At 38.2% G+C, this 27,567-nt stretch overlaps 1 protein-coding gene across 8 annotated transcripts in view; it reads left to right on the forward strand.

The window, feature by feature from the left end:
* Positions 1-27,567, forward strand: part of LOC148655551 (sickle tail protein homolog) — a 292,353-nt gene that overhangs the window by 113,269 nt on the left and 151,517 nt on the right. The window contains exon 1 of one of the 8 annotated variants that reach the window (XM_088642159.1): positions 13,585-13,944. The exons of 6 other annotated variants lie outside the window; for them this stretch is intronic. The gene's annotated coding sequence lies outside the window, so the exon portion shown is untranslated. Of the gene's footprint in view, positions 1-13,584; positions 13,945-27,567 lie in introns of those variants that run through there. One more of the 8 variants, XM_088642164.1, reaches the window with a different exon arrangement.

A 27,567-nucleotide genomic window follows, 5' to 3' on the forward strand; every position in this document is an offset into this window, starting at 1 on the left:
TGTTTACTGGAAAATATTAAGATCTTATAAAAAAAGAATGGAAAACATTAATAAATTATATATCTCCTCAAAACGACTCCATCCTCTTTAAAACTTCATCTACTCTAGAGTTCCTCTGTTGACAGTTGTTGAAGTCTGAGTAGTTTGTCTGAATGGTGATATATATGGAATCATAAATACTCAATAACTAGACAGGTTAGCAATAACATTTTAGAAGTCGGTCCTGCAGTGTGTAATATTTCTCACAGTAGATGGTCTAAAGTCCGATTCCTCGTTTACTGCAAAATGTAAATGTCAGACTTTCGTATGTGGCCTGGGGCCACAATAAGGTATGACGTGATATAAAAATGAAATCATCTGAATTCTAATAGCCCCTAGAAGTTCAGAATAGGATTCATATTTCTCTGTAATACACTGGGTAGTGTACAGTACAAGGATATCTGAATTATTTTCTAGACCCCATGGTATAATAGGATACACTATTATACCTACCCCAAGCGTTCATGTTATACTGTACTCCATAAATCATGGAAAAGTTCAAAAGGGAATGTGACTTTTATGTCTTTTATCACTGCATTGTACTTGCGAACCCATTCAGCATTTTCATGTCAAACAAAATGTTGTCCCCTAATTGAGAAAAACGCAAACATGAGTCTGTCTCCTAAAAATGAGAACATTCTGACTTCAGTTGAGGTTGACCCCTGAGGGGAGGAGGTAGAGAATACTCCACTGTCTCCATTACTCTTTCGTGTCAGTATGGACTGTTCCTGGGTTTCTGTAGAGGAAAAAGCTGTTTACAAAAATACAGTGAATCGTGTCGCAGGACGTGTGAAGTGCGAGGCGTTTTCATCCAATGAAGAGAGAGAGAACAGGCAGGTGACGTACAGTACAGGTGGAGAGATTAGCTGATTGGAAGACTTCTCTATCTTTGTATGGACAACATGGTTCTGACAGCCATCAATGCTATATCTTATTGGGTAATCACGCAGTCAGATGATCTTCCACTGGCCTTGGCGCTCAGAAGGAAAGACACATATTGTCTTCCTATCTTACTGTGATTTTGCGTACCATTCTTGATATTATATGCATGGTGCCTTGTAGTATCATATTGCCCTGCCTGACACAAGCTAAAACATTTCCCAGGTTGTATTTCAGCTTTAAAAAAAATAACATATTAATTCAATGAACTTTTGTGGTGCATTCAACAGAGACTGTAAGCTGCTCTAAAACTGGCAGCTTAGCAATGGCAGATGTGCTTGTATTAGACTTTTGCTCAGAGCCAAATTAAAGACATATTAGCATGACCTGATTGGCATTGTGCTTAAGAAATGCTTTTAGGACTAACGATTTATATTAGAGTTTAAATAATCAATTTTAAAATGAATGATGTGAAACTGCTGAGCTATAATCAGTAAAGTTTTATCTAGAGATTTTCCAGAATGTGTATCGCTCCCCAAATGTTTTGACTTTTTTTCCACAATAATTTATAAATTTACTCTTCCACCTTGAGCAAGTACTTTTCTCAACTCTAGAGAAACCAGCTCAAGTTAGACTCAGTGCTGAAATTCAGTGTTAATTTATTTTCCCCCACCTAAGACTACACCAGATGTTGCAGAAACTGACAGACTCTTGCTTTTTGTGCAACATTGTGTTTGATCGCACATTTCTGAGTTAATTTTATGTTTTCTGCTCATAAATCTACAGTTTTTAAAAGGTCCTCTTACATAAAAAGTTATCTTATATAAGTCAACCCCTCATCGATATTATTCAACTTCAGTTTTGAGACAGTCAGCTAAACCTATTACTCCACTGCTACAGCATTTCACACAGCACAGAGAATAAAGAGTTTTGACTTAGCTTCTGAAGTGACCTGAAGCCCCAGGGCACTAATGGATTCAGAAAAATGTTCTGCTGTAAGAAGACCCTGATACAAGCATATTCTCATCTCTATAAATGTTAGCTCTTCTTTGCAGAACTTCAGACGATTGTTTTTTTGCAGTGGTTATACCCTGCTAAATCATGTTGGGAGTGCTTTAGCACACAGCGTGAAGTCTCAGATCATTTGTATATTATTTTTTGCAAAATGCCAAAGAAAATCCCAGATCTTGGCAGTTTGTTGGGAAGACTCAATGGGTTAATTAGAAATATGCTCTTTAAATATTTATTCAACGCTTAATAGGCAGTGGGTGAGGTCCTTGCATCAATGAGCTATTAACTGCCCAAAAGATTACACAGTCTGATTGGCCTCCTCTGTTTGTGACATCTTTCTCATCTTTTTATTTTATACTGGTTTTTAATGTTCTGTCTTTGTGGGTTGTTTTTTTTATTTGCATCCTGTGATTTTACCGTGCTCACTCAGTGAGGTGAAGTAAACATGAAATAAAAGCATCTGTTTCTTTTCTACCCTCACATTATAGTTGTTAAAAATGAGCTTGTACTGCGTGTGTATAAAGGAGTAGAGCTTTCATGTTGTGGAACCCATTATTTCACTCACTGTGAGGGGAACATTTGTGCCCTTTCTGGATTTTAACACTTGCTGAATTTGAAACATCATAGTAACAGTACTGAAACAAAACAAAGTTTGTCCAGTGCTGACACCAAAGCTTCACCCTCACTTCGTCATCCTGTAAGAGAGAAAATATTTAAATAAAATGAAACAATTTAAATTCCTGTACCCATTGAGAAGCCCTGGTAACACACCTAAAGTGGACACAATGGTCATTGATAGGTAAACTGTCAATTCACACAAAATCAGAAACGTTTCAGCCTCTCTTATATGTTACAATTCATGACATGAGATTTTTATTCTGAAAATATTAAAATGTTGATAAAGTAGTAAATGATCCTGTGGTTGCATGTACACATTTGAAACTTTGAAAAGATCACATTGTTAGTTTTATTATATTATTTATTATGGTGGAGTAGCTGGATCACAGCTCTTTGGCCCAGGGATTGTGGATTAACATGTACTGGGCAATCTTCTGTGTGGAATCTTCATGTTTTCCTTGTTTGTGTAGGTTTTAACTAGATGCTCCAATTCTTTCCCAAAATCCATACTAGTGAGGTTAAATTATGTTCCTAAATTGTCCCTGTGTGGATACACTGTGATGTACAGCCATCTACGTATTCTTATACTAAGACTATTAAGCCAAGTATATGAAAACAATTGCTACTTTTTAACAGTTAATTCCTAAAATTATACAATGCAGAGTAAAAGACACCATTTTGATATACAGTTTGAAATAGGGACATAGCATTTTCCATACAGTATCCCATCAGTAGATTCCCAGTGAAACTTTCTCCATAGTATTTTCAGTTTTGTAATTACCAAAAACACTGCAAGTATCTGTAACAAGTGCAAACTGTAACAGAACCATTTCCTGAGAACAACAAACATTTTCCTCTCCTAAATCTTCTATTAGCATTTGCCAATTATGGTGATGTACATGTACTGTATAATCCACACTCTCTTTGCTGATTGCTGGAGTTTTATGTGTAGAACAGCCTAATGTGTACTGTAGTTACACATGATCATTACCGCAATGACACTGAATGGACTTAATATTTTGAGTTTCTTGGTTGTGCATCTATTAGAAATAATTCAGGTGGGGAGCTGCGTCAGCATGTGTAGGCTGCAAAGGAACAAGTAATAGGTTTGTTCCATGCTGAAAAGAGAAGAAAGAAAACACAACGTTTCGGCTGTGGACCATTATTAGAAATAATGATGTGACAACAGAAGAAGTAATAAAAGTTGACAACCGCGAGAAACGTTTCTTAATAGAAGTCATTGCATCAATGTTTTAAGATTTGGACTATTTAAAATAGCTCAGAAATGCTGGATTTTAATGGCTTTGCCATAAGGGTTATACCACTATGAGTACAGGACAAGCATGATGATAAACCATGTTTGTGTTTAATTGTATTAGTCATCTTACCTACAGTATCAATTGAGTTTTGTATTCTAATTAGCCACATCAAACAAAATTTCTTAGGCTTGTTTTACACTTCATTTCTTTTCATCTCTAGGATAAAAAAGCCTTTGTCTGCTTGAAGGTACTTACATGAATTGGATTAGATCAATCGTGTTGGTAAGACAGCGCTAGCAGAAAACCCATTTGTTCCCCTGAGGGTATGGATGACTTTATTTTAATGGTCTTGTGAAAGAGCGCCTTCAGAAGTTGCACGTGAGAACAGTTACAAACACTGGGATTTGTTTTTTTTCCCAAAATATGGCTACTCAAGTTCAATCCCAGGTCATGCAAATTAAATTATACATATGCATTTACTGTATTATCTATTAAAAAATCAAATTATCAAAAGAATCTTCCAAAACAAGATTAAATGTTTGATTTGGATTGAATTCTTAGCTGTCCTCTGCTCTTACTGTTTTTAAGCATCAGATGTCTTTTTCGCAAACAAAGTCCACAGGAATAGAATATCTCTAGATTCAAAACACTGACATTGACATGCATACATTTTGCATAAGAGTATAATCTGGAAAATTCCAGATAAATCCTGTATCTTTATTTGCGTTTGTTTGTGGGATAGTTTGAAATTCGGTTATGCTAAGAGTCAGCTAGATAAATTAAAGACGGGTATGAATCACTGGACTACACGAAATGAGTAATTGTTTTAAAGAAGAGTCTGTGCCCATATCATGTAACTACTGTCTGATGGTCATTCCTTGGTTTAGGTTTCAAAACCACAGTTAAATATTTTCAGCACAGTATTTTGCAGATTGCTTTAAGAACAAAAGAACCATAACTAATATGGTTATGAGTTAAAGCTTTAAATATAATTAATATAGTTTACCTAGATAAATCAACCATTCAAAGGGCATCGTGTTAGAAAAATAGTGCAGAGCACCATATTCAATTCAAATAAGAATTTTGAATGTGTTATATAATGAAATTAGGGATGTATTTGTAAAGGAAGAAGTGTTTCTTATTGAAGATTTAACTTCACTTGTACAGATTAGAAAAAATCAGTACGAATGCCTATAATGAAATGGTAGACATGACTCATGACCGCTTACTTACTCTTACCTTTCAATCACTTCATAACAATTCTAAAGGAAGGTAAAATAAATCTTTTATACAGAAAAAAGGGAGGAAAAAGTATCTTTTGAGGCATTAAAAAAACAGAAAGCTAAAGGAAAAAATACACAGCAAGTACTGTTTAAGAACATAAACTACACATTTGAATTGTGAATCACAGAGATTGAAGAGGCTTCCTATGTGAAATGGTGAGCTGTTTGTGTACATACAGTCACTTTTATATTCTAGTGTGAGGAAACAAAAAGAGAAAAAAGTATTATAGTTAAAAATCCTTCCCCCACTTTCTAACTGCTTTATCCAGTACAGGGACACAGGGGGAACTGGAGTCTATCCCAGCAAGCAACAGGTGCAAGGCAGAATACACCCTGGACAGGACGCCCGTCCATCACAGGACAGACAGACTCAATCTAGGACTGATTTTACAGAAGCCATTTCAACCTACCCACACTTCCTTGGACTGAGTGGAAAAACATGGGAACACAGGAGAACATACAGTACAAGCCCCATGGAGATAACACCCCTGGAATTGAACCCAGAGCCTCAGTGCTGCAAGGCAGCCACGCTGGCCACTGCGCCACTATGCCACCCTATTGCTGTTACAAATATGGAATTCAAATCAATGTATGTTAAAATCACACAGGGCAATCGTCAAACCCCATTTAGAATATTTAATTCCATTTTGGACACGAATGTTAAAAAAAATTGCTGCTCTGGAGTCAGGCCAGTGAAGGATAAGCAGACACATTCCAAAGGAAAGTTCTGCATTCACAGGCTAAAACATCTGAACCCGAAGACACAAGCCTGTGTCTTCATACAGTACAGCGTGCGGAAGTGCATTTTCAAATTGAGAAGTGGAGGCACTTTCCTATAGAACGAGTTTTGAGGGTCTGGAACAAGCAGCCCAGACGGTATACTGTTGTCTTTCAATGGCCTTTCAATGGCTTTCTTTTACTGGCAACTCAAATGAGTTAGAATGGCCAAATGACGCATTCACCTTCGTAACCATTTATGACCTTATTAGAAACCTTTGTAACCTTATGTTCTTATTCTAGCATCTTAGCCTAGCATTCTTTATTCAAACGCTACACCAGCCACCAGCTGCAGGGGGCACCAGGATGCCACAGGGGTCAGCGTTACTGCCTTGCAGCGCTGGAGCCCCGGAGTATTATACGGAGGTGGTATCTGCGTGGAGCTGGTCGGTTCTCCTCGTGTGCGTGTGGGTTTCCTCCCGGTGCTCCAGTCTCATCCCGCGGTCCAGAGACGCACTCGGCCCTGCTGTGAGTGCGTGCACGTCTGTGTGTGTCCTGCGCTGGACTGGCGTCCCATGCAGGCTGTACCCGGTCACTCTGGGATAGGCTCAGGCTCCCTCCCAACCCTGAACTGGAAGAAGCTGTTAGTAAATGGATGGATGGATCAGCTGTATAAGGGAAATAGAATTCCTATCATTGTCATTCTGAGTGATGAGCCAATTGCACCTCCCTAGGTCAAACACCACCAAAACAACAGGGGCTCAGACATAAGACTTCACCCTACATTTCCTTGTTAACTGGAGATCTAACAAACCTCAGTTTATTTAATGAAGTTCAGTAAAGGTTACAGAAGAAGGAAGCCTGGAAATGACCCCTGCATGCACTAGTTTTTGTATCACTGATGTCACCACTTATGAGCTAGTAAATTTGTGCATTGCATTCTTCTGCATGAACCCCCTTTTGGTCTATATGCCACATAAATCGTCAGTGTAATTTAGATCACATTTAACTTGGGAAGATATCTGGTCTGCCTTTCATTTCTTGCATTTCGGCACGGTTTTCAACAAGTTATCTAATATATCACTGAGGTCGTACAAATAGGTTAGCTCACTGTTGTTTTGCCTTCTAGAGGAATTTTTGTGGTGTCTGAAATTTAATACAAGATGAACTCATTGTTACTGGTTGATCAGGCAAAACATTGTTTAATGATTCATGTCCTTGGTATCATTAACTGAATGTGAACTCAATGTGAACAGTCTCCCTGTTCTTTTTGCCTTGAACTTTTTTTTTAAAGAATCCAGACATCAACAGGAAAATGGCAGGACTGCTAAAATAAATGCAGGTATTTCCTTGCTACAAAATTTATCATAATTATATTTTCACCCCGAATAGCTGCTATGTAGTTAAACAGTACATACCGGATGCAATTAGCTGCAATATATGGATATTACAAGCTTTCCACACATCTGCTGTGTCTGAAAAAGAAATATACAAGGGGTGGACAGGGATGTCTTGAAAAGAAGAATCCCTGAAGGCCAGGTATGCCTGAAGAAGAACGAATTGTTTGAATGAATTTGTAAGAGATTATGGGGTAAGGTCTATGAATTAGATAAATGGTTATTTAAAATGTTGATGTCTATGGCCATGCATACATTAGTACTAAAGCAGGCAATGGTGACATGATGCTTGTACCATATAAGATCACTTTATTGGCCATATACAATTTCTTGCATTAGGAATTTGTCTTTTTGCAGACCCCAGCTTGCTCTTCATGAGTCACACAGGCGGGGAGAGAGAAGCTTGGGGTCAGAGCGCAGGGTCCGCCCCTGGAGCAGCTGGGATTTAGGGCCTTGCTCAAGGGCCCAATGGAGTAGGATTCCCCTGCCAGCTGCGGGATGTGTACCTGTGTACTAGTCTATTTCAATCTTACTTAATTCTACTGCGATCACCTTCTTTCCACTGCCACACGCAGATATTTCTGTGTGTTCATTTTATCTTGCCTTTTCTATCCATTCTCTAAGAAAGCGGACTTAGTGAGTTATCTAGAATTGCTTTTATCTTGATTATGAGTTAGTACGGTGCTCTGGCTGTGTTTCAAGGACCAAACAGGTCTGTAACAGGTATGTAAATACTGTAACAGGTATGTAAATACTCATAGAATGGTCATTGTTTTAACTTACTGTATAGCAGTGGTTCTCATGTACCAAGTACCACCCCTGATCAAACCAAAGCATCCAAGTACCACCTCCAAGTCACCTTCTCATAGGAACCCCAGAAAATCTCAATGACCAACATGAGCGCGTGCACACACACTCACACACAGCTACTGTAGAGGGTAAGCAGCTTTTTCCTCATGGCTAATGTGTCATATGGGGCAGTGGCCACGTTCCAATGTCCTAATATGGTGGCAGGAGACACTGTGCTGGTCATTAAAGATAAGAACACAACAAAGGTTGCAAATGAGAGGAGGCCATTCAGCACACCTCATCCATTTGGTATTGAGTAGCTAATTGGTCCAAGGATCTCCTCTGGCTGTTTTTTTAAACAAACCGGATTATTGCATTTGAAAGAAACCAGATCCCATGGCACTGTTCATAAGAGTAGAGCTGTTAACTTAACCCGGCTGTTCTGACTAAATTCCTCTGTGGGCTTGCAGAAAGTGGTTTATCCAACTTCCATTCTTAATTGAAATGGTAAAGTGATTTCACACCCCTCTAGCTGATCTGTGAGATGGGGCTGCTGGCACATAATAGCTTTGCCTGCTAGCTTGTTTTTCTCACCTATTGTCTTTTTTGTTAATTGGTTCATGTTGTGCTACATGTATTATGCATCGTGTCTCTTACCTGCCACAAAAACAAAGGTGCCACCCGAGACAATAAAAGAAGCAAGGAGGTAGCTGTGGAGCATCATCCAGGTGGGTAATGCTCTTCTGTAGTGGATGAATTGGATCTCATCCTACGGGATGTGTAAAACACATTGGAATCCTTTGAGATAAAAATATAAGTGGAATTATAATGGTAAATGTGCCAGATTGCCACTGGCCATAGAGCTTCTTCATTTTCATTATCTTGAAGTTGAGGATGTTTATTAACATTCTAAAAGATTAAGAGTTTATGCTGACAATTGACTTGCTGTAATAATAGGTGGGGTGCAGGCATTACAATGTGACCACAATACTGCTGTGTCAGGAGACTGAACTTCAACAGCAACAAGCCAGCTCTTTATACTAATGTCACACCAATCCACCAGTTGGCCACCAAAGTAGTGTTGAGTCACATGATACTGTGGGAGTTCTGTGTGGGGGTTGTAATAGGATTTAGGAGTTTTCTGTGGGAGACAATTGTTAGCAGCCATAGTTTTTACTGGAAAATAGTCATCTTTCTTGTGGTCCCTTTCAGAGTGGTGGATTTTACACACGACTGTGATCCCAAATACTGATTTGTGCGTATGATGTGTAGGTCTTATTGCCATTTCTCACAGTGAGCAAATTTCAGGGGTTTCTTTTCACTGTAGCTAGTAATGGCTTATGCAATGGTGATGGTTTAATTATTTGATGGGCTGTTACATTTAGTGAATATGTGCTATTTACATACAGTAGCAATTATTATAAAGACAGTTCTCATTCAGTCCTGAGTAACATAGTGATAAAGTTTGTGAAAACTCACTGAAAGACCTACTGTATCTTTTCACTGCAACATACTGTATATGTTCAATGTCTAGTTTTAGTGTTGATTTTATTTTCTGTTTTAATGCTGCTCTGTGCTTTAGGTTTGTGGCATTATATAGCACTTTAAGACCTTGAGAACCATTCATAAATAAGATTGTATATTTGTTTTATTTATGAGAGCATAACTATTCAGTGTTGTGACTTTGAATTAGGTGGTGATGATGCAATATGAGAATCCTGTTTTCTGCAAAGGGCCTTAAGGGTTTAATAAGCAGGTTTGTGAACATTGTGGCATTGAGTCTAGTAACATGTTTATATAGCTCATTATAACTCTGGGTTAAGTCAATATGCATTTTTGGGCTTTGTAAACCGTATGTGAGAAAGAGACAAAGCTAAATACTGAACTATATACAGTTTCATTAAATATACTGTATTTTCCTGGAGCTGTGAAATACATTATAGGTCTCGATAAGATATTTTAATATTTGAAATGTGAAATACACTAAAATCCTTTGCATTAACCAAGAGACGGCACAGAGAGGCAGTGCTTAGCATTGCTGTCTTGCAGCGCTGGGTTCAGCTACTGGATTGTTGTCGAGTTTGTATGTTCACAGTCCAAAGGCATACTGGTAGGTTCACTGGCTTCTGGGAAACCTGACCCTGGTGAGAGTGTGTGTTTGTGTCTGTGTGTCTGCCCTGCACTGGACAGGCAGTCCACTGCTTGCTGGGACAGGCTCTGACACCACCTCGATGTTGTATTTGAATAAACAGGTCAGAAAACGGATGGATGTATGGCATTAACAACCGTGTACGCAGACATTACTGTACATGATTGACTTTGCTTTGCTTTGGAGCACATTACAACCTACGCACTGGTTAGAAAGTCTTTTAGTCACATCATTGCCTGTTGGCCATTGATGTTTTTAGTCCAAATCCGATCATAAACGTACAATTATTTTACAGTTAAAGAATCGCAAATTATGGAATGACACCCAGTCCTCCTTTTTCGCGTCCCTGCCTAAATTGTCTGCAGATTACAAACACTGCACTACCATAAAATAAACCATGGGTTTACCTACACTGTGTAAATCAGCCAAGTCACAAAAGTACATGACGGAAAATGAATACAGTACTGGCTGAATTCAATTAAATTCAAGCTTGATTATCCTCTGGGGGAAATTTGTTTTATGGCACTGCCCAAAACAACAATAAAAAAAGGAAGACAAACATTACCAACAGAAAACCTGATACTGGTGTTACAGGTGATAAAAGAGTAATTGCATTGCATAATGTTGCAGTGCGGATGAAATATTTAAAACTAATATGATGGGAAAAGAAGAAAGAAAGGCAACTAAATAACTAGAAAACACTCATGGACAAAGACAAAGATGTGCTATAACAACACAAAGCATGTACCTTAGCGAGTCACTGAGTTTAGTCAGCCTCTGGAAAATGTGACGAAGAGGGAAAGATGCAGAACAAAACACGTGTGAATTTTGCACTGAGCCTCAGAGACAGTCTGAGAAACTTCAGGCTTCCGAGAATGCTCTATAAGCTCCAGGAATCTGAGAATGCTCTAGAAGCTCCAGGCCTCAAAGAGTGTTCTAGGAGCTTCAGGAATCTGAGAATATTCTAGATGCTTAAGGCTACGGGGAATGTTCTAGAAACTTCAGGCCTCCGAGAACCTTCTAGGTGTTTCCAGAATGCCTTTTCTGAGTGACACAGCAACTCTATAACAGTTGTTGAGAAGGAAGGGGCGTATAATGCATCTGTCTCTTAATGAAATCTGTCCAACTAATGTAATCTGGTGGATATAAAGATTTATCTAATTCTGAGAGACATTCTTTTGCATAGCACTATTGGTACAATAGAGCAGTTGATCTAGATACTCCTGAGGGTGGATTTGTACTAGATCAGTCAGCTCAGCTCCATTAAAAAGAAACCTACAATTCTCTGTTTCCCATCTGTGTCCATACCGAGGATATTTAGTGACTGTAGTTGCCATTCTGTAACCTAATTATGTCATGTTCATTTGAGGAAGCTGTATCTCGAAATTTTGATGTGAAACTGCAGATATCTCATATTTATTTTAAGATTTTAAGCATTAAAGAAAAAATACTGGACTTTAAAGAAAAATATGTATTTGACTGATATGTATTTGTCTATGTGCATATACAAAGTTTCAAGGAAAAACTTTGAACTCTGGTTTCCATTTTAATGGAGGGAGAGCACAATATTTTACACCACAGAACTCTGCTTACTGGGAAATTAATGGCTGCTGAAATTGCTCAACTTTGAATGCTTTAGAAACATTTCTTATACAGCTATTAAGGTAAATGTTTGGTCTTTTTAATGCAATGGAGCTATGGAATGTAATATTTATGGTCACAGTGAGCATTTGCATTGTCTCAGACACACAATTACATGGTGAGTTTAGCACTTTATTGGACCTTATTGACATGTTACTAGATGAAAACTGTCAGAGTTGTCCCTTAGCAGATTCTAGATCTGTAAAAAGATATACCCTTCTCTTGCAATTTTTTTCTCTTATGAAAATCTGTGTTAATACAAATATACAATAATAGTACGCAATATAACCAGAGGCAGAAAGCTTCTGAGAATTGAAAAGTTCATATCAAATCAGGATTTTCCTGCTCTTTGGATATTGCTGCCCCAGTTCCAGGGAGTCTCAAACATCACAAAAATGGAGAAAAGAATCAACAAAAGAGCGTTTATTAATTTCTCACTTGTGAGGGCTAATATAGATGATCCCTTGAGATATATTGCTGCTATGAGCACTGCAAAGTATATTCCACTGTCTTAGTCAGACCAAAGTGCTTTAGAACAACATACTCATGGTTATACTCAGGCTGGTTGAAATGTAAATGATGCAGGTCCCCACATCAACTCTTCAGAAAGGGCAGAGTAAGCCAGAAGAAATAAAACGAGACACAAAATAATTCCAACCTGTTTGTAAGTAACAGTTTCAGACCTTAGATTGACATTGCTTTGAAATCCTTAAGAAAAAAAAAACATGTGCCACATTCTCGTTGTGAATTATTAAACCCTTTAAAGCACAAACCAAGGTTCTGACAGGCTCAATATGTAGGATGTTATGGTCTGGAGTGCTTCCTATAGAACAGATTTGTTTTGTACTGCCTAATCTGAATGTGTATGACCAATAGACTGTTTACTGAACAAAATAAAACTTAATCCCCAGTCATATTTATTTCCTTAACTCTTAACTAACATAAATTGTAAATTTAACTAACTGTAAATGTTTAATTAAAAAAACCAACACATCTAGCTAGAATTGTTATCATTTTAAAATAGTTTGGGAAGATTAACTGGGTTTCCTTGGAGGCTTCTACTGTCATAAACAGGCCTTCAATATAAATTACAGATATGGTGAAGTTGTCTTCAATGGCATATGGTACATGCACTAACCCGAGAGATTAAACTTTTATGAGGATGAGGGAACAGTATCTGTCCAGGTGCTTTTACAGTCTGGGGGTGAAAATGACTCTCTGAGCTGTGCTACAAACACTGTGCACAAAGTTTCTGAAGTGTTTACATGTCCAAGGGGCTTATACAGCATTGTGACCCTTCTTTCAAATAGTCCATCATTTTTGTACTGCACTAATGAGCGAAGAAATACTATAATTGTTTACTCGGGAATGCAAACAGAAAAGATGCAATAAGCTAAAATGGAACAAAACTCTTTCACTCTTCACTTTTAAACTTTCAGATAAAAGATATATTCTACACATGTGGAACTGGCGTGAGCAGCCTTTTGCTACTGTACGCAATCTGAGCCCAATCTCCAGCCTGAGCCGAGTGAGAATGTAAGTAACAGCAGCGCTGTCAACGTTTCCCCTTGAGGCCTTGATTGGGGGGGTAATGAAAAGGTGATTTCTCACTCAAGGAATGAAGAAGCAGCGCTTTGAACTGGAGTCAGGAGCTCATTCATCTTCGCATGGTCCACCTCTCGCTCTGTTTATATCCGCAAACAGTGGGACTTAACCAGTACATTCCACACCCCCTTAAAGTTGTGCCTCAGTGGGAGTCCACAGCAGGAAATCCTGCACATGTTTCCCTTTAACTGGCAAGGAGCTCCCGGCCCTGCCTGACACACTCCACACTGCTGGGAGCAGAGGTGGGCCGTGCAGGGGTGCGGATCACTAGGATTACAAAAAACCCGTTCGGGAGGGCCGGCTACACTCCCGTTTCATGAAAAATTCATCCTCCGAGGCTGCTGAACAAGTGCCCCGCGCCAGGTCAAGCAGGGGGGCGGGGAGGCGGCAAGAGCGTCCCAGCGTCTGAGATGATTTAGATCACCGGCCGGGGAAGACAGAGCTCTGGGAGCTTCAGGAGGGGGAGAAAAAGTAAAACTGAAACTAGCAGGGTGGACTCTGTTCAACAGCTGCATCGCGCCGGGCTCCTGTAACCAATTCAGCACCAGCAAAAGGGGGTGAGTACGTAGCGACCCACCGCCCAGACTCTCATGAGGTCTGCGTTATTGACCACCTGTGCCTGTGGTCGGGGCTGGAGGAATTCGTGTGCTAAGGAACTTGCGCATGGTTTTTCGAACACGGAACTCATTTTTCTGCAGTGCTTCAAGAAGGACACTTCGGCTTCTTACCAGATTAGTGGTTTTAAGACTAATGAAGCTGAAGTCTAAACCGTCGTGTTATGAGACTCGGTGGCCCAATTCTAGTCATCTGGCATATAAAAAAAAGGAGTAAAGAAGTCATTATGTGTTATAATATTGATATGAGATAAATGTTTTGCTCCTGTGCTGCTGTTCATAGATGTGTTTAATTACTGATGGGGTTTGTTCTTCAGGCACACACATTCTCTGTTGTGTTTGAAACTGTTCTGTAATGCTAGAAATGTGTAGATAATCCCATAGTAAGAACAGCTTGCTCTCACATTGTGCCAGTGCCTCTTTTATTAAACTCATTCATATTGAAGGACCTGGCATGCTGGTTTTTAAGGTTTTAAATTTCACTTCTAAATGTCTCCACCTTTGTTAACTTCAACAAAAGCAGTTTATTTGTCTGCATCTTAAAAAAAGCAAAGACTTAAGGACTGAGAAAGCAGAGCTCACAAAATGCCTACATTTGTGTTTTTGCTTGTAAAATGTTGTATTGCTAAGTTGATAACGAATGTGCCAATAATAAGTAAAGGAAGGCTTTTTTCTGCTTCTACTTCAGAAAAGCACAAATGTACTGAGGATGACAGAGTGGCACTGCAGTCCTAATATACATTTTTAATGCTAGTTTGTACTGTACCAAGGTACAGTACGTTTAAGCCTGTAAAACAATGGCAGAAGTTAGTTGAAAAAATCTGGTTTGAAATTGCCTAGATGGAGATGAATTCTTCTTCCTGATGAGAATGCGACTCGGTTATACAGTATATGAATAAAAAATACATACATGTGAATTATTCATGTGTTTTTCGTAATTGAACAAAAGCAAGTTGTGCTCATTGTAATAATAATGCTGCTTGGTGCAACACAGATCTCAGCAAGTGTATACAGAATGTTTTTAAGTTAATTAACATTCCATTATGTTACACTGTTCCTTTTTTTAACAATGGCAGTGTGGACAGCTCCCTCTTCAACAGGTCCCTGTTTTGTAGTTCAAATATTTTTCTACTTTATAGGCCCTTTTTATAGCTTGTTGGGAATATGCACAGTCTGCAGAGTAGCCCTCCTTATGGAATATCAACCTTACCATTTAAGGAGATTTAAGTACCTCCAGCACTACTGCACTGCTCATTTTGAATCAGTTTTCAATAAAACAGAACAACCGTATCAGTAGTTGACTTCAATTTAAGTTATCTGTTGATGATACGATTGTTTTCTGAAATTTTAATAATTCTGTCTTTTACAGATCCTCTTTCTCTACACATTAACTGTTGTTTATTTCAGTTTCCGAAGTTAAAATTGTTTCTTCTTTCTGGGGTAGCCAGAATATCTTCTATTATAATACATCTGGGATTATGAAAGTTGGGGTGTACAAGGACTGCGTACAATAGGTGCTCCCTAAATCTTCAGGAAATGCACTGCTGTCCAGTTCTGTTTGAGGAACAACTGCGAGCGCCAAGGCAGATACATGGTTTCAGATTAAGATGAAGGGGACGGGACATTTAAATATCTCTGTCGGATATTAAGAACAACTGCTGATACTGGAAATTCATTGCTGCCTGTTAATTTCTCCCCGTGTTCTGTGGAATGAACAGGGTGCTGTCCCACTGTGCTCATCCTTATCGTGACCCTAAAGCGACTGTCCGAACCTGGATGGATGTTTATCCTATGAGAAGCCAGCTATGGGTTGCGAGGGTTAATATGTAGTGGTTAACATTGATTCTCGATATGTAACGGGCGTGAGGTCGGCTAATTTCAGATGATTTAAAGTCCATCTCCCCACACCTCGTTGTCCACATAAAACGATTCGTTTTAATTAGATTACCAGAAAGTTGTGTTTTTGTAATATCCTATATAAACACGCCTGTGGCAATAAATTATTAAAGATTCACTTAATTTACGCGCAGCCTTTAATATCTTCGCTTTGACACAGCTGGTGTTCTCCGGGATGTCGGGGTGCTTATTTGCTGAACGCAGGTTACAGCTAGGCGAGTTGCCTAGGTCAATTTTTTTCTGCCTCCAGTATAAATGCTGTTTTCAAAACGTTTATAACGTAAAGAAATAGGCGATTTCCGGTTCTGACGTTTTTGCTGATTGTCTAAACATTGTGCTTCGAACCGATATGTACCTGTAAACCACGACAAAGTTTCTACAAAGCGTTTAGACATTTAAACAAGTTATAAAGATATTTAAACAAAAGATTTTCACCTCTGCGTGTTCTGTGATTTATGCCTAGAGCTACTGAAAGGTTATCTCAGGACCGAGGAACAAATAAGTATTACTCTTGCGCTCTTCAGTAGTGTGGTATTTTGAAGACAAGAATCATTTTCTGCTGATTGATTATTTGCATTATGCTTGTAAGCTTGTATGCAGTAAGCTTCCTACTAAACTTCTGAAAGAAAAATGATCAAACCTATCTGCCAACCCATTTTAAATCCCAGGTAGTACAGATCGTACAGATTGCTGGAAATAAGAACGCTGATGCTGAATGAAGGCACTGTGAGTTATTCTTGGACTCACAAACAGATTTGAAGGACGTGAAGTTACTGTGGTGTGTCAGTAGTTGTCTAAACGTATCTTTCATTCACTGTGTTCTCTGTGTTGTTTGTCGGGTGGCAGGGAAAGAATTGCGACACCTCTGTCCATAGTTTGATTTGAATGCACAGACTCTCGTGACTCCTTTCCACGAAAGATACTGTGGGTGGTGACTGGAATTTACTTTTTCAGCTTTCAAAGACGGTGTCTCCTTATCTCCGTCACTGAGTGTATCTTTGTTTATTCAGACAATAACTCTTTTTCAGGCCCTTGAACCTGTTCCTTGCATTTATGTAACTATTTTCACCCTCCGATGCCGAATATGCCGAACTATAGATCATACAGTCATACTTAATGTGCTTCTTGTTAAGCACCGTTCCAGTCCAAAAAAAATGTCATTTAGTGCCCAAGCTACTTTCTGTTCTGTGTAATCTGTTTAATAAGGTGGCTTTAAAAAGTGCTAGCTACTGAAAATCAAATGCATATCCAAATGCTGATGTGCACAACTCCATTGTGTCAGACCCAGAGCACACCACAAAGCTTTTGATCCATATTATTTGTGAAAGAGGTTTCCTGGTTGGCTTTGTGCTCTGTCACATTCCTTTGGTTTGCTGACAGAGGTTTTAATTGGTATACAGTGACTAATGAGCATGAATACCCCAGAGGAACCAGAGCAGAATTCTCCTGGCATGTACTTAAGATGTTGCACTAGACACAGCCAGTGCAACAGCTGTTCATGGGCTGAGGTTTGGAGCGAGGGTGCAATTAGAAAGTTAGCTGCATTAATACTAGACAATGGAAAACACTGCATGCCTGAGGACAGCCCGCTGTGTAGGAATTGAAAGTTTGGAGATCAGCAGACGCTTGAAAGAGCAATATAACAGATCACACCAGTTTTCTGTCAACATGGTGTCAATGTTTTTAGCGGACTGATTCTTGGTTTTTTAATAAGACACAGTAGTAAAGCACAGCATTTTGCTAGGCTTGAAAGCTGTTTTTTTTAAAGAACAAGAAAGACCTGTGTATCAGTCTTATTCTGAGTTTAATGTACTTTTCTTTCCACCTCAGACAGGCTTTTTGTGTGTTGTGGTTTAGTGTAAGAGACAAAACTGCTTTCTAATAGAAATGCCGTGCCGTTTGAAGTCCCCAAATAACAAGCTGCTCTTGGTGAATACTCACAAAGTATTTGTGAATACTCACAAAGTCAATCGTTTGTTTAAAACAAGAAAGGAGAAAATAAGTGCCTGCTGTCTTTGTAGATTTCATGCCGTAGTCCTTGCTAAAGAGGTGGGTAACAAGTTCACTCACCAATCAAATAAACATACAAATATACTTTACAGTTACATTTATTTGTTACAACTAATTCCTTTTAAAGGCCATCATTAATGACCATCAGGTGTGTCTTTTACTAATTATATTGTTTATAATGTAATTGGCTAATGCTTTTATCCAAAGCAATTTAAACTTGCACCCATTTACAGTAGATACTGTACTGGAGTAATCTGATGGGTATTTCACTGGAGTAATCAGGTATTTCACTGGAGTGATCTGATGGGTATTTTACTGGAATGATCTGACAGGTGTTTCACTGGAGTGATCTGATGGGTATTTTACTGGAATGATCTGACAGGTGTTTCACTGGAGTGATCTGATGGGTATTTCACTGGAGTGATCTGGCAGGTATTTCACTGGCATAATCCGATGGGTATTTTTAATGAAATAATCTGATGAGTATTTCACTGCAGAGGTCTGATAAGTATTTTAGGGGTGTAATCTAAGTAAAGATCATTGCTCAAGGCTGCAACAGCCGTGTCTCACCCACATAAAACAGCTAAGTAAAAGGGGTAGCATCTAAAAAATCTATCTGCTTCTGAGACAAAGTTCCAGCTTTCTTTGCTGCTGCTGAAAAATTTCAATTCCAAAAGCCGAAGTACCAGAGGGTTTAAATTACTATACATACCAACTCTGGTACACCACATATCCCATAATAATCTGGTCCCTAGGTTTTAAGATTGCACTAATGGGCAATACAGTACATAGTTACAGTATAGTGAATGGCGACCTTTATTATTGTATATTGTATTGTACTGTACATGTACTTGTGTGCATCATATGCTTTTTTTGCATCCTAGCAGACGACCAGAAACTGTAATTAGTTGCCATTAATAAGGATCCCAGCTGCTGGGACTCTAACCCCATGTTTAAGAGGGACGGTTCTAGTTGGATGGAGGGATTTGGAGGGAATGATCAGAGAGCAGGGCCTTAATCTCAGGGACTGACTTAATGCATTTATTGTATTCACTCCGTAGGTACTGTATGTACATCAGTCTCTGTATCTGGACTAATATACTGCTCTTTTCATTTCATTTAAACTGGTAGAAGAGTTCATTTTTTATCACCTAATACAGGGAGCATGTGGTCTCCAGTCATCCTCTGAAAGTCTTCAGGACTCACAAGGCGACCTGCTCTGGCTAAAATGACAGAGACAGATGTGTGACTATAAGGTGTAACTATATATGGGTTTTAGACGTAATCTTTTTCAATGTGTACAATACAGTGTCGACCCATGATAGCTATTCCAGACTAGACTTTTCATTCTGAGAATGTTTATTGGAGGCCACTGCTGGAGTACTTCATCTCTGAAAGCTTACCCTCCCTGCTCTTGTCATAACACCAGGAATGCCCAGAAAGAGATGAAGAAGTGATTATTATACCACTACTGTCAGGCTTCACATTTTACTTTGATATTTCCTGTATTACATAAAACCCAGAAGCAATACTGTACATATAAATTCTTGTTTTAAATGAGGTTAACACACTGTGTGAAGGAATACATTTTGTGCTTATTTTATGTAGAATTTATATAATCCATATACATAGCTGAATATTGCTTCTTTGGCAATTATTATTATATTATTTGTTTACCCTTGTAGACTGGCAATTTAGTGTAATAATACTAAAATTAAAATACTTTTTCATTTTTTTTCTTTGATAGACACCTACACTTGCTGTTTGTTTCTCAAACTCATTAGTGTCATGTTGTAGATCTTTTACCCACTAACTCCTGGTACATGTTGCTGCTTTACAGGGACTTTGCAGGCAACTAAGGCCACAGGCGAGGCCTGCACCCTGGACAGGACTGGTGTCTGTCACAGGACACACATTCACGCACAATTTGCACACCTCAATCACCTAGCAAGCATGTGACCCGACCCGTCCCCGGAAGGTGGGAGGAAACTTGAGTTCCCAGTGGGGGAAATTCACTTGAGCATGCGGAGAAAAGGACAATCAATAATAATCATATTTATGAATATATATGAATTTGTTTGATAATGTGAGAGGAATAAAGAAGTAGGACTTTCATGTTTCTCCTATTTTTGTCCACCCATATAATTTGATGCTACAGTAAATGTGTTTGCCACCCTCAGATCGATATTTCACCAGACAGTAATAAAACTACCTTAAGTGAAAATGGAATCCCAGGAGATCACACTTGAGACTAAGAGCATGGTATTGTGTATTTTTGATTATTGATAATGAAAGAATAAAATTATGGTATCTCATATTATGTTTGATCATATCTATAGTTTATAATATCATTGTTTATAATGTCTATTAATTCTTTTTTGATCAGCGCTTTAAAATAGTTTTTTGCTATTGTTTTTAGGAATTACTACGTTGCTGAAGATAAAACATCCTTTTTCTTTAGAAATGTACTATACTTTTCCTTCCTGACCAAATTACAAAAACTCATAAAATTCCCTATATAAATACAGTGTACATTAAATGACGTTCTCTAGGATACAAAGACTGGCCTATCTGTAGAGAAAAAAACATCTGTTGATAAGGTTCTATGGAAAACAGATTATTCTATGCTTGGCTCTGCAACAACAGCCACTGTAATTGGTCGTCTGCATTTCTTTAGAGTTTAGAGAAAAAACATATATGTACTAAAGAATGGATAACAATGCTGTATTGCAGGAAAGTTTTATCTGTAATTGCTGGTGATGTCTCTTACATCCAGTCCAATAAAGAGACAGCAAAGCCACATCTAAGTCTCACTATTGCTAATCATGTCTTTGAAATTAAAGTTACTTTAAAACGAAAATGTACTAAAGATCAATTTAGATTAAGCAAGTGATTGTTCAGTAGTTTGTAGTGGTGCTTTGTTTTTGGTGGTTAAATGTACATCTGTTTAAATTGCACTTGAATTCCTAAAGGTTTATGATAGGAGTCTTAAATAAAGCACAGTCTTTGATGCAAATCGTAGCACGTTGTTGCAGATCTCTTCAAGATTAGTCCCCTATCAATGATCAATAACAATGAGTTTGAGCAAAAATTCCATATTCAAAACTATAGTTTATATATAGTGCCCTGCAGACATATTCAGACACTTCCAATGGTTTCCTGGTTTGTGAAATAATAAAAACATTATAAGCATTTATGAACTGCTCATAAATGTTCAAACTGAAGACTTTTAAGGGTCTGAGGTTTGATCGCAGACTGTGGCTCCTTCTGTCTGGAGTTTTCATGTGGTCCACATCCAGACATGGAGAACTAATCGAGCCATGCAGGTTGGGTGTGTTAATGTCTAAATTATCCCTGTGTGTGCACACCAGAGCACAGGCATGCTGTCCCAGGTGTAATCAGACTTGTGCCTTGTGTCTCCAAGATTGACTTTGGGTTGTTGTGACCCTTACCAGCATGAAGTTGCTTTGTGATAATGGTTGGATGGATGGATGCAATTTAACTGGTTTGCCATTATATTAAACGTGATATTTTATAAATCAGATACAGTTGGTTCCCAATATATAGTAAGAAGTTGTATTTCAGGCAAGAGTATAGAGTTCCAGCTTTTGTTTCTGGGTATAACATGTTTTGCATACATGTTTAGTCATGTTAAGAACAATATCATTTGTTGGGTTCAATCCCCCATTTCAGGTGAGCTTAAGTCTTGGGACAAATGGCTGACAGGTGATTAATTGCTCTGGTGCTCCATGATGCATTAATTCTTAAAATATAAAAGAGCAGTGAATGCAAAACCTTGGTTCCAGCCTTTGGATTTTACTTTTTGGCTCTGTCTATTACAAAATAGAAATTATAGTGTTAATTAAGCATTACCCAAGGTGAAGACTAGAGAATTGTCTATGATGGAAAAGAAGGCAATTGTGACAATCAGAGCAAAGAAAATTTCCAGTTAGGCGATCGACAAAGACCGGGTCATCTAAAGAACACGACAGCAGTTGCTGACAGAAAAATCATCAGATCTGCAAATAAAAACCTTAAAATAACAGCCAAAGAGATGGCAGACAATCTCCAGAGTGCAGGGGTGAAAGCATCTCAATTCACTGTGCGCTGAAGACTTCGGAAGGAGAATTACAAAGGCTTCACTGAAAGCTGTAAACCTCTCATCAGCACGAAAAACAGAAAAACAGGCCAGGATTTGCAAAGAAGTACAAAGATGAGCCACAACAGTCCAGGAACAACATTTTATGGGCAGACAAGGCAGAGATAAACCTTTATCAGAGAGACAGATAGGCACACATGTGGAGAAAGAGAAGAACTGCACCACCTCATCAGAGAAACATGGTGAGGCAGTGTCATGGCTGATTCTGGAACTGGCTCCTTTCTTATTGATTGCATAACTGATGGTGGCAGCAGCAGAATGAATTCTGAAGGGGACAGAAACGTCTTGTCTGCCATGTCCATAAACTGACTCCATACTTATTGAGCAGCAGTTCACCTTGCAATAAGAAAATGACCAAAAACATACTACACATTTACCAAGGAGTTGAGTTTACTCTCCCAATACTTTAAGTTAAAGCAATGAGGCTTGTGTGTGTTTCACTTGTAGACACTTATAACATTTTAATACAATTTTTACTCTAAAGTATCACTTCCATCAGTACATTTACAGTATCTTACACCATATCATTTTATGCACTTTGAGCGAACTACTTTATATAACAACCATATCCTATCAAAACACTTGTTTATACGATTTTACATTGAAAAGTGCAGAAGCTGTGCTCGATTCTTAATGCTTTTGTGCTTCTTCACTAGCACTAACTGGAATGGATGAAAAGATAAAGTGACACGTTCAGCACCAGCTACGCAAAACAAGACATTCAAGACTCTTCTAAACAAAAGTCACTTTTGTGAGAATTTGTATGTGTCATTCTCAAAATTTTTACCATGTTAGCTTGGGGAGATATACACCATGGAAACTGACAACTTGTATTTTAATTTAGAAATTTCACAAACTTAGTTTAACTTTCAAACTTGAAAAAACTTTTTGATTTTTGACAGAAATTTGCTAAAAGAGCCTGAAACCACACTCTATTTGCACTACTGTATGTTCCTTGTTGTTTGTTTTAGTTCCTTCATCACCCTTTTCTCAGAGTGAATAAGTACAGAGATAAAAGTACTTTAAGCAGTTCAATCACTGAGCTGAAAGTATGGCCTTGAAGATGCTGAAGTTTTGTCCTAGGACTAGTGCTGAGTACTTTGCTGTGTGTGTGCTAGAGACTGAAAAGAGGAATGTAAACTAACACAAGAGTGTAATTTCAACTTTGGCTCTCAGAGTAGTTTATCCAATATGGGAGATATTTACTTTTCATTGGTAGATGTCAAAAGCTCCTTCTTTGTCTGAGAATGTAGGTGGTTTACCACCAATATAATAAAAGTGGGAGACGGGATCAGTTTCTGAAGTTCTATGTTTGGTTTAAGTTAAATGTATTTAACCTTACTCGAAACGTTGTATACTGTATAAGGTAAAAAGAACAGTCAGTAATTTTTTCTCCCAGGAATCATAATCTTTTTCTATCTTAGCTCACATAATCAGTTATTGTTGTTCCAATGCCAGCAGGATGCCATTACTTGCAGGTGACTGTTAGACGAAGGGCAAATGTTAGTACACTGTTACCAGTCCAGCTTTGCAAATTTGCCGGTGAAACCAACAGAGTATTACTGTTTGTGCTGTTTAGGGTACATTAGTCATGGGTGTGGATGAGAATCTGGGGTCCTGTGTAAATGGTGAGAAAACCTTTGGGAGTTAAGACCAAAAGAGAGGTTACAGACATGAGAAATGTTGAGGGAAACACCAGCTGTTTCTTGAAGGAAGCCAGAGCATCAGCTCAGCAACTTGGCCGGGTGGCTTGTTCCATTCTTCCACAACCCTTAAGGTAAAGAAGTGTCTCCTGCTCCCAGTTTTAAATGCACTTCCAGGCAGTTTCCACTTGTCCACTCCAATTCGTGTGTCACTGTTCTTTCAGAAGAAGTCCACTAGGTTGACTTAGTCAGTGGCCTTAAGGAAAAATAACACTTTTATCATGTCCCCTTGTAGTCTGCTCTCTGTAGAAGAGTCCTTGGTATTCCCCAGGAAGAGCTGAGTATCTGTTGACAGAAAAATATGCTTTGTTCTTCTTACTTAAGTATGCGACTACGACTGCGACCGGGACAAAGGGGCTGAAAATGAGCAGATTATATGAAAATTATAATCAGTGATCTGGTGGCCAATGAAAAATTGCATGAACATCATTAATATTAAATAAATTCACTAGTATAGGTTGGAGGCAAATTTAAATACCAGGTAATATATAGATGTTTGCTTTAACATATGTGTTACCTACACTATCATGATGTCCCTATTAATAATTCTGAGGTACAAGCCAGTGAAAAGAAAGCATTAAAAGCAAAAGGAAGAAAGTTTCCTACAGCAAGGCTTTCAATAGACTATAACCACACACAATGCCTGGAAATGAAGAGCTTTCTATAGATTTGTCTTTAGTTTTAAACTTCCTGTTCTTTTTATAGACCCGCACAGTGCTGAGTGTTGTTTAGATTAAGAAGTATGCAGGTTTTAAGAGAGAGGAAGGGATTTCTAAATCAGGCCCCAACTGTTATAGAATTCCCAGCCATTCATGGCATCCTTTTTTAAATAATCAAACAGTTGTGACAAGGGTTGACAACTGACGTACCTTCACTGCAAACCTATTCATGGCAAGAATTCTTTCAAATTTATGTCTGCTTTGGTTCACTGCAGTAATTCCTTACCTAATTTAAATAATTAATGACTTTTTAGGCTGGGTGCATTTTTGCTCACAGTATAGCAAACATTTATACTTTGACTGTACTAGTACTAGTGCAAACAATATCACCTTTTTATACAGTAGTTAGTGCATTGAGGAAGTGTTCACTGTTAAGGTATATAGACAGTACAGAGAAATTTTAAAAGTGATTGCTACCAAGTACCTCGAAACTATCAAATATTTTACTTTCACATGACTCTAGATGAATACATATCTAAAAAAAATAGGTATGTACCCGATTCCCAAATTAATGGAAATATATGTGTATCCTTAAAATATGTAAGGCAGTTTTCTGCTCAGTTAAATGGTGTTCACAATATATTCAGTATTTTTTACCAAATTTGGGAGGGCGTTTGTGCCTTGAGAAGGTGGTACCGTCTACATTGGCCACTGGTATTCCTCAAGAATTCATCTCAGCTTTGAACAAAAAACTTTATAATGCACTGCACGTTGAATGATTAAGTTAGGATGTATAGGAACATATAATACTTGAATAATGTGGGTTTTTTTTTTGTTTTCTTACCACAAAAACAATTGTGCCACACTGGTACCATACATGATTGTACCATACAAAGTAATGCCAACAAACAGATTACTATAGTAGTAAGTAACAAAGATGTACATTAGCATTAAATTCCCTATATTTTCTGTCCAGATATACAGTATCTGTCTGCCCAGGAGATCATGTCCAACTTACCAGTTTTCAGATTTACTGTAGTGGGCAACACTAGGCTGTTTGGTGAAGTGCTATTTATTCAGGTCATATTTTAAAATCAAATTAGGATCTTATTTGGATTGACTCGTTGTTGTGCCTGAGAGGTTATGTGAATAATCCCTTATGACCATTAATGCTGTCTTTAGTTATATCTGTCTTTCTGATCTCCAAAAGGCCTTATTTTATCTTCTCTCCAGGGGAAGATGGAAAAAGCAATGTTTACTGAACTGCCATAAAAGGAACTGTACTTAAACATAGTGCCCAATTGTTTATCTTTATGAAATCACTATTTTTTTACCAGAATCTCTCCTAAAGGCAGCTAGATAAACAGAAGAATTAAAGAAACTTTTATGTAGGTCTTGAAAGACATAACGACTATAGTATATATCAATATACAGTTGTTATATAACAATAACTATAGTTGTAATGTTTTTTTGAAGTGATGTGCCATGTGCTTTATGTATTTATATAGTATGTGCGTGCAATTTATCAAGCTTTTCATGCACAAATAATCCAATTTGTGCACAGCATCATTTTTACACAAGAACTTTACAAGGATTTTTGGTTAATTTGTGATGGTTTTGCAGTTTCAATGTCTGAGGGTTTTCTATCACAGGAAAATCACAATATCACTGTACAGCTTACTTGATTGGCCTTTGTAAGTGATGTTGGAACAACAACTCGTAAACAGGTCAGGAAAACAATGATGTTCAGTTATCAGACATTAAAAGTTAGTCTTACCTCGTTAGTTGTACCAGAGGTAATATAATAATTTCTAACTGATACATAGTATATGAAAGTACTTAGAAAATAATAAACATTTTTCAACTGTATTTATGTATTAGTGTATTTTTTAAGAACCACTATGACATTTGAAACCACTGGCATACTGCTTGATTGACGTGAAGAATCGGAAACTAAATTAAGTGGAGATTAATACAGACGTATGCTTACTGAAAATATAGGATTTCAGAACTTTCAGACTAATGATCAGTTTGTGGAAACTGCAGATTGCCCCACACATGTTTGCTTTAAATGCAATTTAATTTTATGTCCCTTTCCTTATGAGGCCTTCATGTTCTTGAACATTAATTATCCTGTTTTTCACTGCTTGTGATCCAGGAAAGCTGTACTTTCTCTCTTTTGTGGAGGATTTAATGAGGCATCAGAATGTTCTTAAAATTAGATTATTAAACTCCACTAATCCCAAGGAAATGCCGGGACATATTCATAATATGAGCAATCTGGTGCCAGCCTCTTTCTTGTGACTTTTACTGTATTTCATAAACTGTTGGAGACATAAATTAACTGTCCTGAAAATGAAATCCATTCTAATTCTTGATTATTATGGAGTGTTTTAGAGTAGATCACTTCAACAGAAGCAGCTAGACAAATTGTAAAATGTACAGTAGTGATTGTGTAGGTATTCAGCACTTGGAAGAAGCACCTTTGGCAGAAATGACTGATGTCATTATTTTTGGCTGGGCTCTTGATCTGCTTTTCACATCGCGATGGTGTAATTTGGCCCATTCTTCCTGGCTCTAGCAAAAATACTCTAGTTCTGACAAGTTTATTAGGGATCGTTGACCGCAAATGCCAAACCTCACCATACATTTTCTGTTGGATTCGTATCAAGGCCTGGCCTCATCCAGTACTTTTTTTTTTTTTGGCCCAGTTTTAGATTCCCGGGTAATCCAATGGGTTTTCCTGTAGGATTCACCCGTTCTTTAAACCATCCATTTCTCCTTCGGTCCTCACAAGCTTCTCGGTCCTTAATGATAAGGCACGTCTCGAGAAAGTGGTTCTGCCACCATCAAGCTTGGCAGCTGGGATGTTGCTCACTGGCTTTTGTACTCTTTTGGGTCGGCTCCAGACATTTTTATGCTTCATATTCACACCAAAAAGTTCAATTTCTGTCATGCCTGACCATAAACACCTCCGCCACATGTCTGCAATGTATCTCATTAGAGATTTCAGATGGGTCTTTCTCTTTGAAGGACTCTTTCTTGCCACTTACCCCTGCAGGCCAGATACAGAACAGTATGTGTACAGTAGGTCTCGCATGTCGTATGAACAAGCACTTGCATTTCAGTCACATAACCC

The sequence above is a fragment of the Lepisosteus platostomus genome, chromosome 8, assembly GCF_059453375.1.
Source record: "Lepisosteus platostomus isolate fLepPlt1 chromosome 8, fLepPlt1.hap1, whole genome shotgun sequence".
Classification (NCBI taxonomy): domain Eukaryota; kingdom Metazoa; phylum Chordata; class Actinopteri; order Semionotiformes; family Lepisosteidae; genus Lepisosteus; species Lepisosteus platostomus.